This window comes from Schistocerca cancellata, chromosome 6 (genome assembly GCF_023864275.1).
Source record: "Schistocerca cancellata isolate TAMUIC-IGC-003103 chromosome 6, iqSchCanc2.1, whole genome shotgun sequence".
Classification (NCBI taxonomy): Eukaryota; Metazoa; Arthropoda; class Insecta; order Orthoptera; family Acrididae; genus Schistocerca; species Schistocerca cancellata.
The window spans coordinates 309,380,695-309,397,937 of NC_064631.1; the positions used below are offsets into that span (position 1 = coordinate 309,380,695).

Sequence of the window (17,243 nt, forward strand, 5' to 3'; positions counted from 1 at the left end):
GGACACGAAAAAATTGTGAAACTTTATGTCGTCACATAATAAGATAGGTTGAACAAGCTAGACGAATGTCCAAGCATGTATGGTCAGTTGCTCCTCACGAAGACAATGAAGGTAATCGGCGAAAACTCGAGATTTTATCCCGAATTCAAGAGCCAAGAGGTCTGAGAATGTTAATAAATAAAATCTTTCAAAAATAAAACAATGTCTGCATAACACAAGACTGACATAAACCAGAACACAAAGAAAAACAAGATCAAATTCACCAGTGTTAATTCAAGCACAACTCTCATATTGATATTTTTATATACAAAGTAGACATTTGTCACTGTGTGTGATATGAAGTACAAGTCTGTGAACAAAACTGCCATGGGTATGTTAAATTTTAAATTATAGTTTGATGCAGTTCAACTCTTACACACGCCGGTTCCCCAAAAATATTATGATTAAATATGATAAAAATAGCAAAAATAGACAAGTGATGATTTGTTTTGTTGCGCAGTAGAACAGCAAGTGCAGAAATAAAACTACATTAAGAACCAGAGGGGGAAGGGGGGAAGCACCATCTGCCGGCTTCATTACGTAATTGAATGTCAACGTGGGTGGCACAAAACACAAACAACAAGCAGCAGGCTCATTTCATGAGACTGTGTAAGAGGGCAGCCAGCAACAACTCATTCAGCACCTTGACAGCACGGCGGAATAGATCAATTTACTGTACCGAAGCTAAATATCGTACTTCAGTTAAAAAGATGTGATACGAAAAACTATCAAGATTCGTACTTCGCATAAAGGAACACTCTGAAACCCTGAGGTTAAACATTACAGCACCTGAGATCATCTGAGCTCGGAAAACGAGAGTACATTCGGTCTGCAGTATGCAGGGGATCACGACATCACCGACTATAAAACCTCATCCCTCGTCAAGATCACTCTCTGATTCAGGCTATTCCATCTGCACTACGGATACCAATGGAAAACAAAGTTGCTGGATGCCATGGTGAATTCAACAAAGGCCTATAAGAGGCCGCCAACGGAGTCCACTGCTGCAAATCCATAGCTGTCCGGTCGTGTCGAGGGATTTCTGATCTGGAGGCCGTATTCCCGTAGGTCATTATGATGACGACTGGGGATGGGGACCAGGCCGATCTTCAATGATGAAGAAGCGATCTACTCATCTGCAAGCTGTTCAACTGAAGAATTGGGCGCTTGTGTTGCAACTAATGGTAAAAGACGTCTAGTCGTCGCTTGAAGTAAAACAGAAGTGTGTCTTCTTCGCGGCAGCGAGGGATTAGTTTAAGCAAAATACATCATATAGCGTAATTAAAGGTTCTTAAACGCAGCTCATCACTGCACTATTTTTATGGGGGTGTTAGGTATATCCTCTTGAATGGCGGTAACAGTATATATATTGTTTTGTAAGCCCCATTCGACCATTTGCATCAGTCTTACCTTACGTTCTTGAGTCTTTTATTATGTGTCCATCGGCTGGTGGTATTTCACAATGCGTATTACTTGTTAGTGGTTGTTTCGTGTTAATTCGATTCAGGTAAAATAATGAAACATAAACATTAGAAGCTACAATCAAAAATATCTGTAAATACATTATGTTCATTGAGTAGTCTTTCTTTAAAAAATGACTTTGCACATTTAAACATAGGTTTCCAAATTAATTGGCTTTTGAAAACTTCAACAGTTTTTTGTTTTCCTGTACTGTGCTATTTCATCAGCGTCCGAAACTATGTTTCGCCGCGACTTATGTATTGTACTCCCACACCTGCTGGCCAAGGTAGCTGAGAGTCGCGGGCCCTTAGTTTGGAGTGCCTCAGAATTATCACAGTTACGTGTTAGAGCAGAAGCTGTGTACATAAAACACATTATACAGCAGTATCAGGGGTCCGGTGTGTCGTTGACAAAGGCACACACTCGCATTTATATTTAAAATATGTACATACACAAATAGTTACATATTTACAGTAACATAGAACATATACGCAGCTTCATTGTACTTTTTTCCGAGGGTCTGCTTACTTGTCTATAAGGTAGGATGTGGTCAAAATTTTTTTTGCTAAGACTGTATGTCGCTTCTCTATTGTAGGGCTCCTATTGGTAGGGTACATAAAAGGCATATACTCAAGTTATTAATTTAATTTGACTTCAAGTTATGGCTTTATCACTTTCAACGAATTTTATCAAACACAAATTTAAAATACATTTGTAAACAGAAAATGTTTATTACCTCATACGCCTGTATGGAGTGAGTTTTTCTTACTAAAGCCTAATTTGTAGCAGTTTCCAGGTTCGCATTTCTTTTATTTATTATAAATCATGATCTCATACAAAGTATCTCGTACAAAGTCTTTAATACACTGCTCAAAACTCTTTTGCTTCGGAGCTGAGATGATCATTAACTATTCATGCAGTTATCTCTCTCTTTAGTGCTCTAAGAGTTATATTAGAGAGGTCTACTTATACTAATTAGTCTTCTCTCAATTACCTGTGCATTGTTGTATAGTATCCTTCACCTGAAGGCTAATGTTTCCATACTACAGTTACCCATTTTCTTAACTCCTTCCCGGTATTTCAACCCTTAAATTTATTATTTTGTCTCCGACAGTACGTCTTTCATTCATCCATCATCTCAAGTCATTATCTATTTAGGCGTTGTCTTAAAATCGGCGCTCACAAGTCTGTAATATAAAGATCAGCAGCATAATTTGGCTTTCTACAGATATGAAATTTATTCTACTTCAGTTGACTTTATTTTCTACGCGCTTCAACTCTAATGCTCCTTTAGCTTACCTGTTTTCACTTTTAATTCTTGCCGTAATACAAATTTTCCATTATTCGTAGTCTTTCTGCCCTTCTAGAGGTAGATCCAAATATTTTAAATATTCCTCTCTTCGACATGTGTCATGGTGTCTTCTAAACTCTCTTCTTTTATTACCTTCAACATCGTTACCGTCAATTATTGAGATCTTTCTCCCGTCAGTGGTTCAAAGAAACTTCGCTGTCCAGTCAGAATTTTTTGTGTCACTGCATCCCAGTGATGAAGTCGCCATCTCAGGTAATATATAAACGTGACGTGTGCCAGTGTCTTCACGCATTTTCTTTCCTGAGTAGCTGCTAAACGAAATATGTGTATCACAAAATGTAATGGTTGTCAAGACGCAAGGCCTGCGCAAAATACTGAATAAAATTACGATGATATCGTCTTGTTGGAACTAACTGAATGTGAGATTTGAAAACAAGTTATGTTAGGAAAGTGTGGGTTTAATGAAAGTCTTTGGTAAATGTGCATGTCATGGGAAAAGAGTATTGTATAGCATATTGCTACAAATTTATCTCTGCAAGCAACGATATGTTTACTTTCTCATAGTGAAAACCTGTGTTGTTTAAAAATTATTACCTAGGAACAGATGTGAAACGAAAGCATATGCTGATAGACGCTGAGCCGGCATTCCGGATTATCAGTCTGAGAAATTAGCCTTGTGTTCTGTTACAGGTAAATACTGTTAAGCACTCAAACTGCTGTCCCAGGTCTTAATGAACACTTTCCACCGCGAGATAGATAATCTTCTTTTGGCGATATGGGCACAAGAAGCGGGAAGGAGACGAATGGGGACTCATCCTAGAGACAGCATGGGCCGCAAGTAGGCAAATTTACCGGCATAAAGAGGCAGTCACTCGAACTTCCTGCTTGTCCGTGCCTCCGCAAAACAAAATGGGATTGTGTGTCCCCATTTATGCCAAAGTTTTCTTTGTTTATTTACTTCCAGAGACTAACTTAAACCAAATACCGGCACTAACAATGGCTTCCACTACTATAAAACCTATAGAAACTGTCATCATTAATAAAACATTACGACAAATATTATTACATATGTCTCACTGGTTCCAGAAATTGTGCGCGTAATGTAATAGTAGCCCTTTAACTTAAATTCATCTCTAATTTCTATGTTTATTGTAGTTTTATCAGCATACAGCTTATCTGTGCAAAGATAGAAACAAACATGAAAATATAAACCTACAGACGCCAGTATTATTATAATAGGAATTTATGGTTGTATTGTAAAACAGTTTTGGTGGGCTCTGAGTTGTGACGAAATCTGTCATGAACATACGATAGTTGGTCGGCTTTCAGCTGTCCTCAAAACTCACAAAAAGCGTAACTTTTCGCCTTGACATGATTAATATATGAAGGTATGTGACTGCCGACGTGTGTCGTGAGGTGTATCACGTACTACAAGAAAATTTTTAAATCTGCAGCGATAATTCTCGACTTTCGATCGTTACTTAGTTCTCTGTGTAGGATGGTGATGGGTGGGAGTGTAACATGTGAATTTGTATGTGTATGTGTGTGTGTGTGTGTGTGTGTGTGTGTGTGTGTGCGCGCGCGACCTTCCAGAACAATTAATAAATGTTAACCAAGTGATCTAGCCATCCAGAAACACAGATTATATACAAAACATGTTAGTGGAAGGTAAAATGTAATACACCCCTGGAAATTGAAATAAGAACACCGTGAATTCATTGTCCCAGGAAGGGGAAACTTTATTGACACATTCCTGGGGTCAGATACATCACATGATCACACTGACAGAACCACAGGCACATAGACACAGGCAACAGAGCATGCACAATGTCGGCACTTGTACAGTGTATATCCACCTTTCGCAGCAATGCAAGCTGCTATTCTCCCATGGAGACGATCGTAGAGATGCTGGATGTAGTCCTGTGGAACGGCTTGCCATGCCATTTCCACCTGGCGCCTCAGTTGGACCAGCGTTCGTGCTGGACGTGCAGACCGCGTGAGACGACGCTTCATCCAATCCCAAACATGTTCAATGGGGGACAGATCCGGAGATCTTGCTGGCCAGGGTAGTTGACTTACACCTTCTAGAGCACGTTGGGTGGCACGGGATACATGCGGATGTGCATTGTCCTGTTGGAACAGCAAGTTCCCTTGCCGGTCTAGGAATGGTAGAACGATGGGTTCGATGACGTTTTGGATGTACCGTGCACTATTCAGCGTCCCCTCGACGATCACCAGTGGTGTACGGCCAGTGTAGGAGATCGCTCCCCACAACATGATGCCGGGTGTTGTCCCTGTGTGCCTCGGTCGTATGCAGTCCTGATTGTGGCGCTCACCTGCACGGCGCCAAACACGCATACGACCATCATTGGCACCAAGGCAGAAGCGACTCTCATCGCTGAAGACGACACGTCTCCATTCGTCCCTCCATTCACGCCTGTCGCGACACCACTGGAGGCGGGCTGCACGATGTTGGGGCGTGAGCGGAAGACGGCCTAACGGTTTGCGGGACCGTAGCCCAGCTTCATGGAGACGGTTGCGAATGGTCCTCGCCGATACCCCAGGAGCAACAGTGTCCCTAATTTGCTGGGAAGTGGCGGTGCGGTCCCCTACGGCACTGCGTAGGATCCTACGGTCTTGGCGTCCATCCGTGCGTCGCTGCGGTCCGGTCCCAGGTCGACGGGCACGTGCACCTTCCGCCAACCACTGGCGACAACATCGATGCACTGTGGAGACCTCACGCCCCACGTGTTGAGCAATTCGGCGGTACGTCCACCCGGCCTCCCGCATGCCCACTATACGCCCTCGCTCAAAGTCCGTCAACTGCACATACGGTCCACGTCCACTCTGTCGCGGCATGCTACCAGTGTTAAAGACTGCGATGGAGCTCCGTATGCCACGGCAAACTGGCTGACACTGACGGCGGCGGTGCACAAATGCTGCGCAGCTAGCGCCATTCGACGGCCAACACCGCGGTTCCTGGTGTTTCCGCTGTGCCGTGCGTGTGATCATTGCTTGTACAGCCCTCTCGCAGTGTCCGGAGCAAGTATGGTGGGTCTGACACACCGGTGTCAATGTGTTCTTTTTTCCATTTCCAGGAGTGTATATGAACAAAGTACAACACGAGAACTTTTAATATTGCAGCTCGTCAGCAATCGTGAATAAATTATGATTATAAAGAATCCGCCTCGATTGCAAATAGAAACCGGATGTGGACCTACATTTCGGCGCGGATATCCACGCCTTCTTCGGAACACAGTAAAACTACAAACTGCCTAAAGAGGCATGGTGCAACATTAATACAGATCACCCAAAAGGGCAAAAGACTCGCATGAAATTTAAAATAAACGGTACGTGTGTACCATGTCAATAGCTGTACTTAGTTAAAACGTCAGAAGCGTGCTTCCTCACCACAGCCAACGTTCGGTGGACCGCGGGCTCTCAGGTAAACTGATGGGGCGCCGGCAGCTAGGCTGTGAGAATGTCGGAAAGGAACGCGAATGCTTAAATTAAGAAATCGTCTTCTTCCATGTGATTGGAATAAAATGTGTTACGAAAGTGATCCGATGACCGGGTCAAAGGAGCAGGAAGTTATGGCGTGTGTATGTATAATGTCCTAGCTCGAGGACAATTTTATAGAACAATAGAACGTGGATAGGCTGAAACTATATATGTTGGACAGAAAATTCCACGGAGGGTCAAAACGCATTCACGCAGGACAAACAAAATAACATCAGCTAGAAGCAGGCTAAAAATGTGGGATATGAGTAACCCATATTTCAATTACTTGCGGTCTGTGATAGTATTTGATGACTACGCTTGGATAAGCATGTAAAGTTGCTATATTAAATTCTAAGCGCTATTGACCAGAAAAGGATCAAATTAGTATGACAGGCTTAATGTAACTGCGTGAAAGGACGTGCAACGTCGCCTTCATCGCCATTAATATCTAATGACCGACAGAGGTCATTATGATTAGTGCTATCGGATATGTAAAATAATAGTGTAAAAGGAATATAAAGCTAAACTAGTTTCTCAAAATCAGGTACTTGAGGTACTGAACGATGAAGCTTAATCAAGTGAGGTCTGTGAACGCATATAGCGTGGAACAGAAAAACTACCTTTATGTTCTAATAGCTTTTGACGTGAAATGTCAACTAATGTAACGGGCTTAATATACATGCGTGAAAGAACGTACAACGTCGCTTTCACCGCCCTTATTATCTATTGACCGAAAGACGTCAAAGTAATTAGTGTTATCAGGTGTTACCAAAATGGTATGCAAAGTTATGTGTATATGCGTGAAGAGACGTACGATGTCACTTCAACGTTTATTAAAGAAGGTTAAGGATTTATTTTGTAATTTTAGGCCAGAGCTCGGACTTGCAATTAACATGACTAAAATCCGGTTTCTGTTTACTATCGAGGTGGATTCTTTATATTCATTATAGTACAAAACTTTGTTACAACATAGTCTTCTCACTCTCTCTCTCTCTCACACAGACACACACACACACACACACACACACAAAACATGATAACTCCCCCACTCACCTCAGTTCCAAAAAGAGACCTAAGTAATGAACAGAAACAGTCAGAATTCTCATAGCAGCTTTAAAAAATTTCTCGTGATACATGATACATCTCATAGCGAGATTGATTAACTTATGAATTATTGCCGTGAGGATAAGTTATTTATTAGAGCTACTACAAGCAGACCAACTAACATGATTACATGACAGCAGTAGACTGCAGCTATGGGTGTCTTTGTTGACCAAATTACATGGACAATTAAGGTTATATTGATCACGGAGTCATAAACGTCGGACCTAGCATCAGTGAAACTTTATCATGTGGTAAGTTGAGTCTCATTCATTTTTACACTTGGTCAATGGTCGTATCTGTGTACACCACCATATAGGTCAACAGATAAACCCATACTGAAAACACTTAACAGAACTACAGATGTAGGAAGGTTGCGCAGTACTACACAGTCGGTTAACACTTGTCTCAGCTTCCATGATACAGTCATACTCATAAGTATCCGAACGACATGAATTACAATTCGCCTGATTCGCATGCAGCCCACATAACGCAGCTGTCTAGAAGGTCCTCTAATCGCTCCTTGGTACAGTCGTTTGACTATTGAAAATGGTTCCAACAAGTCACCACTAGAAAACACTGATCTGTATCGCAATAACTCAAGATGTAAAGTAATACCACGATACTACAAATATCAGGGAACACCGTATCACAGATAAGACTGTCCTTAAGGCTTGTAAGCGCATATTTATTGCAATAAATGACATACCTGAAATGTTACCACTCTCATTATTACGTCAGATAGGTAATGCACGTAGTAAGTTCGTCGTATTCATAATATCCTCTTCAAAGTAACATACCGTGCTTGTTATTTAGCACAAAATGACATTAAAAATTTAAGTTATTCGAGAGCAGCTAGTTGAGAATATGTATGAACTTCAAATGACACGACGAACCGTCTCGTTCAGCATATGGATTCAAACCCAGGTCATGCAGACTAAGATTTCGTGACTGACGGAAACTAACAGTCATTCCTGACTAGGCATACAGAGAGTGATACACCTCGATTTTAGACAGTATCAGTTAGCAAATTTCAACTTTAAATTAGATAGCGTAAACATTTTTAACGGACGCGAATTCATACTCAGCATCTATTGTCCCTGTTAACAAACTATGAGAGATGTTAAATATTGCTTCTTCACAAGTAAATTGCTTGAGGTAAAGCTTTGTGTTGGACAGGTATTCGAACCCAGAACCTAATCGGATTATTATCGAAGCACGATCAAATGTGACCTATCGGATTTCCTCGGCAGTAGCAATATGTTTTTACTGAAGTGACGAGACGAAACATTAATCTTTTCCTTCCCAGGACTCCAACCCGGCACCTATTGCTGTTATATTCTAGAGGAAAAAAACTTTAGAGGCCGGTTTTCTACACCAGCAGTGACATGTGAGCATGTTTGAACTAGAAATAATATGACGAAGAGTTCAGTGCTGACTGGGAATCGAACAACACACATATACACTCCTGGAAATTGAAATAAGAACACCGTGAATTCATTGTCCCAGGAAGGGGAAACTTTATTGACACATTCCTGGGGTCAGATACATCACATGATCACACTGAAAGAACCAGAGACACATAGACACAGGCAACAGAGCATGCACAATGTCGGCACTAGTACAGTGTATATCCACCTTTCGCAGCAATGCAGGCTGGTATTCTCTCTTGGAGACGATCGTAGAGATGCTGGATGTAGTCCTGTGGAACGGCTTGCCATGCCATTTCCACCTGGCACCTCAGTTGGACCAGCGTTCGTGCTGGACGTGCAGACCGCGTGAGACGACGCTTCATCCAGTCCCAAACATGCTCAATGGAGGACAGATCCGGAGATCTTGCTGGCCAGGGTAGTTGACTTACACCTTCTAGAGCACGTTGGGTGGCACGGGATACATGCGGACGTGCATTGTCCTGTTGGAACAGCAAGTTCCCTTGCCGGTCTAGGAATGGTAGAACGATGGGTTCGATGACGGTTTGGATGTACCGTGCACTATTCAGCGTCCCCTCGACGATCACCAGTGGTGTACGGCCAGTGTAGGAGATCGCTCCCCACACCATGATGCCGGGTGTTGTCCCTGTGTGCCTCGGTCGTATGCAGTCCTGATTGTGGCGCTCACCTGCACGGCGCCAAACACGCATACGACCATCATTGGCACCAAGGCAGAAGCGACTCTCATCGCTGAAGACGACACGTCTCCATTCGTCCCACCATTCACGCCTGTCGCGACACCACTGGAGGCGGGCTGCACGATGTTGGGGCGTGAGCGGAAGACGGCCTAACGGTGTGCGGGACCGTAGCCCAGCTTCATGGAGACGGTTGCGAATGGTCCTTGCCGATACCCCAGGAGCAACAGTGTCCCCAATTTGCTGGGAAGTGGCGGTGCGGTCCCCTACGGCACTGCGTAGGATCCTACGGTCTTGGCGTGCATCCGTGCGTCGCTGCGGTCCGGTCCCAGGTCGACGGGCACGTGCACCTTCCTCCGACCACTGGCGACAACATCGATGTACTGTGGAGATCTCACGCCCCACGTGTTGAGCAATTCGGCGGTACGTCCACACGGCCTCCCGCATGCCCACTATACGCCCTCGCTCAAAGTCCGTCAGCTGCACATACGGTTCACGTCCACGCTGTCGCGGCATGCTACCAGTGTTAAAGACTGCGATGGAGCTCCGTATGCCACGGCAAACTGGCTGACACTGACGGCGGCGGTGCACAAATGCTGCGCAGCTAGCGCCATTCGACGGCCAACACCGCGGTTCCTGGTGTGTCCGCTGTGCCGTGCGTGTGATCATTGCTTGTACAGCCGTCTCGCAGTGTCCGGAGCAAGTATGGTGGGTCTGACACACCGGTGTCAATGTGTTCTTTTTTCCATTTCCAGGAGTGTAGTTGTTTACTACACACAAACAGACGTCAGCTACCGAATTTTTCTCCATCAGCAACTCTGAATGACATCCTTGAACTTACAGTGATCTCGCAAGTAGTTATATGTCTGAGTGGGAGTGAAAAACGTCAGATATCGTTAGTGTTGACATCGAATGAAAATGCATGAAAGATCAAAATTATTATCCACCAGCAGATAGGTGCTCTCATGGTAGAGCTTGATAATTCATAATGAAAACCTTAGTGCCGGGCCAGGATTCGAACCCATTCAAGCGCAATATGTGGAGATGTTGAAGAACCTGCAGTTTTGAACAAACAACAAATTGTAGTCGAGCTGTATTGTCACGAAGGGATGAAATTCCGCGTTAAGGGCGGTCTGAGTTGCATTCCCAGTTCAGAACCAATTTTATCGGCATACACAAGCTCAAATAAAAGATGGAATAAGTGTCCTGTGCCCCTACATAGCATTTGTTTCGTCACTAGAAATAAATAACTAGTATAGGAAAGGATACTGGTGTAGAGTTTCCACATGTCGCCACTCCTGACTTTATTGAGGTTGAATCTAACGTCTACTTGGTAGAGAAGGAATACCACGTTTAATGTGAATTTCAGACCCCAATGCCATTATACCTTCGTGACTTGGCGTAGCCAGAAACGAATAGAATCTGTCTCTCCCTATATAAAAAAAGCATCGGCAGAAGTAGGAATCGAACCTAGACCGTCCACATACGAACCTATCATCAATCCAACAGACCACCAAATCATCTTCTCTGTTACTCATTTTTGTATCATAACACCGATGCGGCACACTCGATGAGAATTCTGACACACAGGTTCCCTGTAGTGGTTTGCAGCATGTCCAGTACATTCATTTACTTGGTTGACCGATCCGGCATGAACTAGCTCCCTAGGCTATCCAGTGCATAGTAACTGTCACCTACACAGAACTGCCGACAGTGTAGGATGTAGAAATTTAAACAGGAAGTATTCCTTTCCATTTGAGCTAAAGTATTGCGCTATCTGTTTATTGAAACCGTCGTGCAGTGCAAAAGAAAAGCTGTAACTGTCTGTCTCTCAGAAGTCTAGATCCGGCCATGTCAAGCACTGTGTAATGCGGAAGTTCTGGAGGAATTGTTGACTTCTGGAGCTGCTGTAGTTACGTGACGGTTAGGAGTGTAACGGTGAGCGTCTCGCCGTGTAGATAAGTTGTCGCGAGTTCCATTACATTCGCTGCTGCATTTTAAAAACGTAATTCTGCTGTCTGCTGTAGTTATCAATTTTATGGAACTTTGAATATAATTCCCTTCACGTCTCTACCCAAAATAGTCGCATGTGGAAAAAGGGCTAACTTCTGTGACATTTTGTTCTTTTCAGATTTACAGCCGGCGAGGCAGCAGATGCATCTCGGAGCTTTTGTATTATGTATGGGGAGAGTGCATCGTGCCAAAATAGTCATAAAAGTATTTTCTACATTAGCTATGGGTGTCTGTGTTTGTCCTTAGGATAATTTTGATTAAGTAGTGTGTAAGTTTAGGGACTGATGACCTTAGCAGTTAAGTCCCATAAGATTTCACACACATTTGAACTACATTCGCTGTCGTCTGGTAGTGGCATTTTATTCTTCTTCAAACCTTGTTTCACAGCTTTAACTCAGAACAAGTTTTCTGCATGCATCTAATCAATAAATTGCATGTGCACTGTCAGACTGTTATAGATAGCATCAGAGAATTTGCAAATATCGTTGATGATTCATTTTTCTCTCATCTTTAGTATTGCTTTAACAACACTAAAAGAAATCTTACGAAAATTGTGCACTGTATTAGAAGAAATGAGATAAAACTACCCACGATATCCTTACGACGGAAGTCTGTTTTAATAAAACTGAATATCTGTACACAAGCGTGCCTCTATGGGCAGGAATTAGTAAAACACTACTCACTTGGATTTCGATTGAGTCTGTGTTTGACTGGTATGCTGTGTCATACTCAACAGGTATGCAAATGTGGTATTTAATAAATAAAGTTATCTATTCCTCGAAACACAAAATTTGCTTGTCAGCAGCGGAAAGAGGCGTTACTTGTTGTGCAGCATTGAAAGTTTTTCACCATTGCACTATGAGCTGAAAGTACTTTCTTGTGATTTGGTTATCAATTCATTTCCTTCATACTTATCACCCTGGCATGTGAGTCTTAAGTGAAGAACGATTTTGAATTTCGTATCATTGACGGTCGATTCGAATTTCTTCAGAGACGCTTGTATTGTGAAGCAGCTTGACAGTCAGAAAGCCGAGACCTATGACCATTAACACAACTTACTGAGTCGGGCTGCCAAGAGGATTTGAAGTGTGAAGGTTTTTTCTGATTTAGTTACAGAACTTTTTCTGGAAATTCGCAGCTCCATAAAAATAAACCACAAAAAGAGCTTGTGCACGCTGGCCCCTACCACTGTTAGAACTGACGACTCTTGAGCCGTTGCAACACGATACAAGGGCGGTACCACGGGGCTATGGACACGCTGCTGCCGGCAGCCCACTCTCATCATGGTATTGGTCGCTCAGGCTCATAGCGCATCGTAAAAGATAATAAAAGTTGTCACTTATGTGAAGATTAGCATTTCTTTAGCCAAAAAATTTAATTTTCTGTCTCAGTGGCTTAGTTTACATGAGGATTATACAGCACGAGTCATTCAAATGGAAAGGGAATATCAAATAAATTTAGCGAGTCAATTCAGTACCATATGGGGAAGTGATTGCATTGTCACAGTGTTGCTAAATGTTTGTGACGATGTTGCCAGTTCTCAGCTGTGCTAGGAACAGCTCTGTAGCGTTATAGGAGGAGAATCCCGTGCTCATGTCGTTGGAGGATACGGAGAGGAGGAGTGGGGTTTGGTTGATGTGCAGCGTTTTCTCCTGCGCATGCAAAGTATTGTGGTGAAAATGTCCTTATAGCGGAGACGTGCTACTGCTCCATTCCATTCAGTAAGTTTGTGGTTGTTGCGTGTTTCAGCCATAACAGTTCTCACGACAAGGGCTACCTTAGAGTGGCTACCTGTTACTCAAGCAACAACTTGCTTGCTTTACATTTAAGTAAAAGTCTGATTCTAGGTATGGGTGAGGCTTAGTGTATACTACAAAGGTGAACAGTCTCACTATATGTTGCTTTATTAGCCAAGTGGGCTCAATTCGGTTAGGAAAATGGTTCAAATGGCTCTGAGCACTATGGGACTCAACTGCTGATGTCATTAGTCCCCTAGAACTTAGAACTAGTTAAACCTAACTAACCTATGGACATCACACACATCCATGCCCAAGGCAGGATTCGAACCTGCGACCGTAGCGGTCTCGCGGTTCCAGACTGCAGCGCCTAGAACCGCACGGCCACTTCGGCCGGCTAATTCGGTTAGGAAATTTTAAACTATCTCCAGGCGTAGCCGCTGTTTGACGCATGAAGGGCTGTAGCTTCCATAGCGCCGTGTCATATGCTAACGATAAACCATAAACAATAATATGTATGTGTAATTACGTTGATGGTTTGATGCGGGTTCCCAGTGTATAGTAAAGAACACGGTTTAAGCCATCACATTTCTGGCATGGAAACACAGTTTGTAGGAAGGGACGGGATGACTGGACAGGTGTTACTGCGTCACAGAATAACTTCAGCTGTAATAGAAAAAGCCTGAGGAGGCAAAAGCTGTACGCAAAACAGAGGATGGAGCTTTTATACCCCATGTAAGGCATTCCAGTCCTCCATGCCTATTAGATTTTCATCCAGCATTATGTACTGAATTACCTATTCAGTATGACCATGCACTTTCTTCTCCATGTTCTCCTTGCGATGTCGGCATGTTTACCTTAACTATTGCTCTCGGAATCTGTTTGTTGTCGATTGTGATGGCAATAAGCCTACACTGACTTGTTCACAGCAGCTCACTCTCTGCGCTACCTTTCTGTTGATAACAAATTCTTCTCTCGTCAAACCCTTATCTGCTGCTGTTGACATTTCCCTATTCTCGTCTGACCAGAAGTCCTTACCTTCTTTGTGTTTACTTCACTGACCCTCACTACATCTATAATGAGCTTTAGCATCTCCGTTTTCAGATTTTCTATGTTCCTCACCTCGTTCGAATTCCATGTCCCGACTTGTAGAACGCTGTCTTTTTCGTACACAATTCAATCTCTTTTTCACGATCGGCTTCCAGTTCGCAGTCCCATCAAGGAGATCCTAATCAGGGATTAGTCCCTAACAGTTTGCCAACTAAAAGGTTGTTATAATGGTTTCTTAAATTACAGGCCACATGTCGCGTGGATACAGGTTACATGTCTTTATGTAGAGGTTTCCCGTGCCTTCTACATCCTCATGCCGTTAAACATCGCTGATTCTTCTGCCTTTAGTGTCAGTTTCCCACCCCAAGGATAACAGAGTGCCGTGAACCTCTACCCGCTCCTCCACCTTCTTTGACATGACCGTTGACAGAGCGATGGTGACGTTTCAGGCCGGAAGCCTTTGGCCGTCGTCCGCCTGCTTAGCTGACATCGCTTCTCGGCCTTTTGGCTAAGATCAAAGTGTACCATCTGTTTTTATGAACTTAATATCTGATACGTCCTGCATCGCAGGACCAGAATATTAAACTCAGTTTTGGCTCATCACGGAGTGCTAGCGGCTTGCTCCATTTCTGTCGGGGGTTAGCCCAGAATTTCAGTACCGCCGGGATCGAAAACAATAAAAATATATAAAAAAAACTGGTAACGTGCTTGCCTCCCATGCAGCGGGTCCGGGTTCGATTCCAAGCCGGGCTGGAGATTTCCTCTGCTCGTGGGCTGGGTGTTGTGTTGTCCTCATCATCATTTCATCCTCATCACCGGCACGCGAGTCACCCAATGTGGCGTCGACGGAAATGAGATTCGCACTCGGTGCCCAAACTTCTCCCTATGGAGCCTCCCGACCAGCAATGCCATACGATCTTTTCATTGTTTTTTTTCTTTGGCCGCCTTTGCTGACGATTTATATTCACAATTTAAGCAGTGTCACTGGCCGGATCCGGCTTAGAAGACGTTTTGATTACTAGTCAGAGACACCACCGGTAAACCGCCGCACATACAGGGAATTTTCAAGGATGGTTGGCTCAGTGCTACTTAAGACACTGCTAAAGTAGCAGGTCGTATCAAATCATTGGAAAGCACCGTCTACCATGGCCAATTGAAAAAGAAGAAGAGAGGAGGGTAACACCTTTTCAAAAGACCTTGGTTCATGTCACTTGGGTGATGGTACAATGTGAGGCTTCCTTTCCAGAGTTGTGGTGAAGATCACAACGACTGCTGGAGCAACGTGGAACCAGTCGTTCCCGACAATATTTTGGGGAGCGGTGACATCTGGGGTTTGACTAACAAAGAATTCTTGTTTCCCTGTTGGCTTGAGGATGGGAGGCTGCTGGGGCATGATTAACAGAGAATAGTTATGTGCCTGTTGCCTTGCAGTCCACGACATTGGTTTGTCAGACGTTGAGGGAAGGAACACTCGATAGCAAATTACATACCTAACACTCCGCGCACAGGTAGCGACAACTGCTACGAATACGGACCTTTGCTATAGCTACATGGACCATCCAAGGTGTACGAACAAAGCAAAAGCTATCACTAAGTGAGATTCCAGGGATGTATCTCTGTGTCATTATACTCAGCGAAAAAAATGAAAAAAGGAACTGGAGAAAAAATAGTAGATAAACGGTCCCATTTTTGGAGTGGTCTAAAAAAATATTTCAGAGAAGAAGTGGGATTTGATGCTGATTAAATCGAAGTCGACCAATTATGTGGCATGGTAGAAGATATAAGTGACAGATTTTTAAAGCTGAACCTCATGATCTATGGACAACCTACTATGATAGTAGGGATATATCCATTACATGACAATGTACTTGGTAAAAACATGGTTGATTTGGAAATCTTGGAAAAATACCGAACCATATCGAGACAAAATTATTTGGAGATTTAAACAGTAGAATCAGCTGCGAGGACGAGGATATAGTCGTAAATTGTGGAAAGAAAGTAGTAAATAAGGACTGCCACAAACTAAAACATATAATTAGGAAATATAAATGTGCAGTAGGAAATACCCAATGACAACAGGAGGAAATGCTCTTGTACGCTTTGGGGGACCCAGCGCGAAACATAAATTCATCAATGACTCAATGACAGAAGCAGAAGAATGACAGTGACAGATGTTGGAGTGTTAAGACAGGCCGGCCGGTGTGGCCGTGCGGTTCAAGGTGCTTCAGTCTGAAACCGCGTGACCGCTACGGTCGCAGGTTCGAATCCTGCCTCGGGCATGGATGTGTGTGATGTCCTTAGGTTAGTTTGGTTTAAGTAGTTCTAAGTTCCATGAGACTGATGTCATCAGAAGTTAAGTCCCATAGTTCTCAGAGCCATTTTAACCATTTGTTAAGACAATCTGACTGTGCACGTAACCAACATGTAGTGCTAGACAAAATTATTTATGTCCTCAAAGAAATGAATTATCCATTAAGAAACCACATTATTAGAAGTTCCTGTATTTAAAATAGACCTGCTGAGACAATATAATACCAAGATGATGTAGCAAAGCAGGTTGGAGAAAAAACTATTTCTCTATTGGATAGGTAAACAATTGCTCGTATATGATAGGCTTGAGCAGTAGGTGCTTTACTGGAGCACGAGTTTTGACGCTTTCTACGTTCACCTTAAGGTGTATAAATTCCAAGTTTAGCCATTTGAGGATCAACCTTTTAAAAGGTTACATAGTTAACTGGTTTACAATTTTAGCACTGGAACATCGCACATTTTCTCTAACCTTATGAAGTGAAAAGCAATGAATAAAAACATGTTTCTTTTTCTCGCTGTCGTATAGTATGCCTTAACAGGACTTCATAAAAACATTTTCTGTATTCGATACAGATTATCACCCCAAGACTCACCT

The 17,243-nt window shown here is 43.2% G+C and overlaps 1 non-coding gene across 1 annotated transcript; it reads left to right on the top strand.

Moving 5' to 3' along the window:
• Positions 1-14,826: 14,826 nt before the first annotated feature.
• On the top strand, positions 14,827-15,020 carry LOC126090304 (U2 spliceosomal RNA). The gene has a single exon (XR_007521158.1). It is a non-coding gene; the product is annotated as a U2 spliceosomal RNA (small nuclear RNA).
• Positions 15,021-17,243: the final 2,223 nt, after the last annotated feature.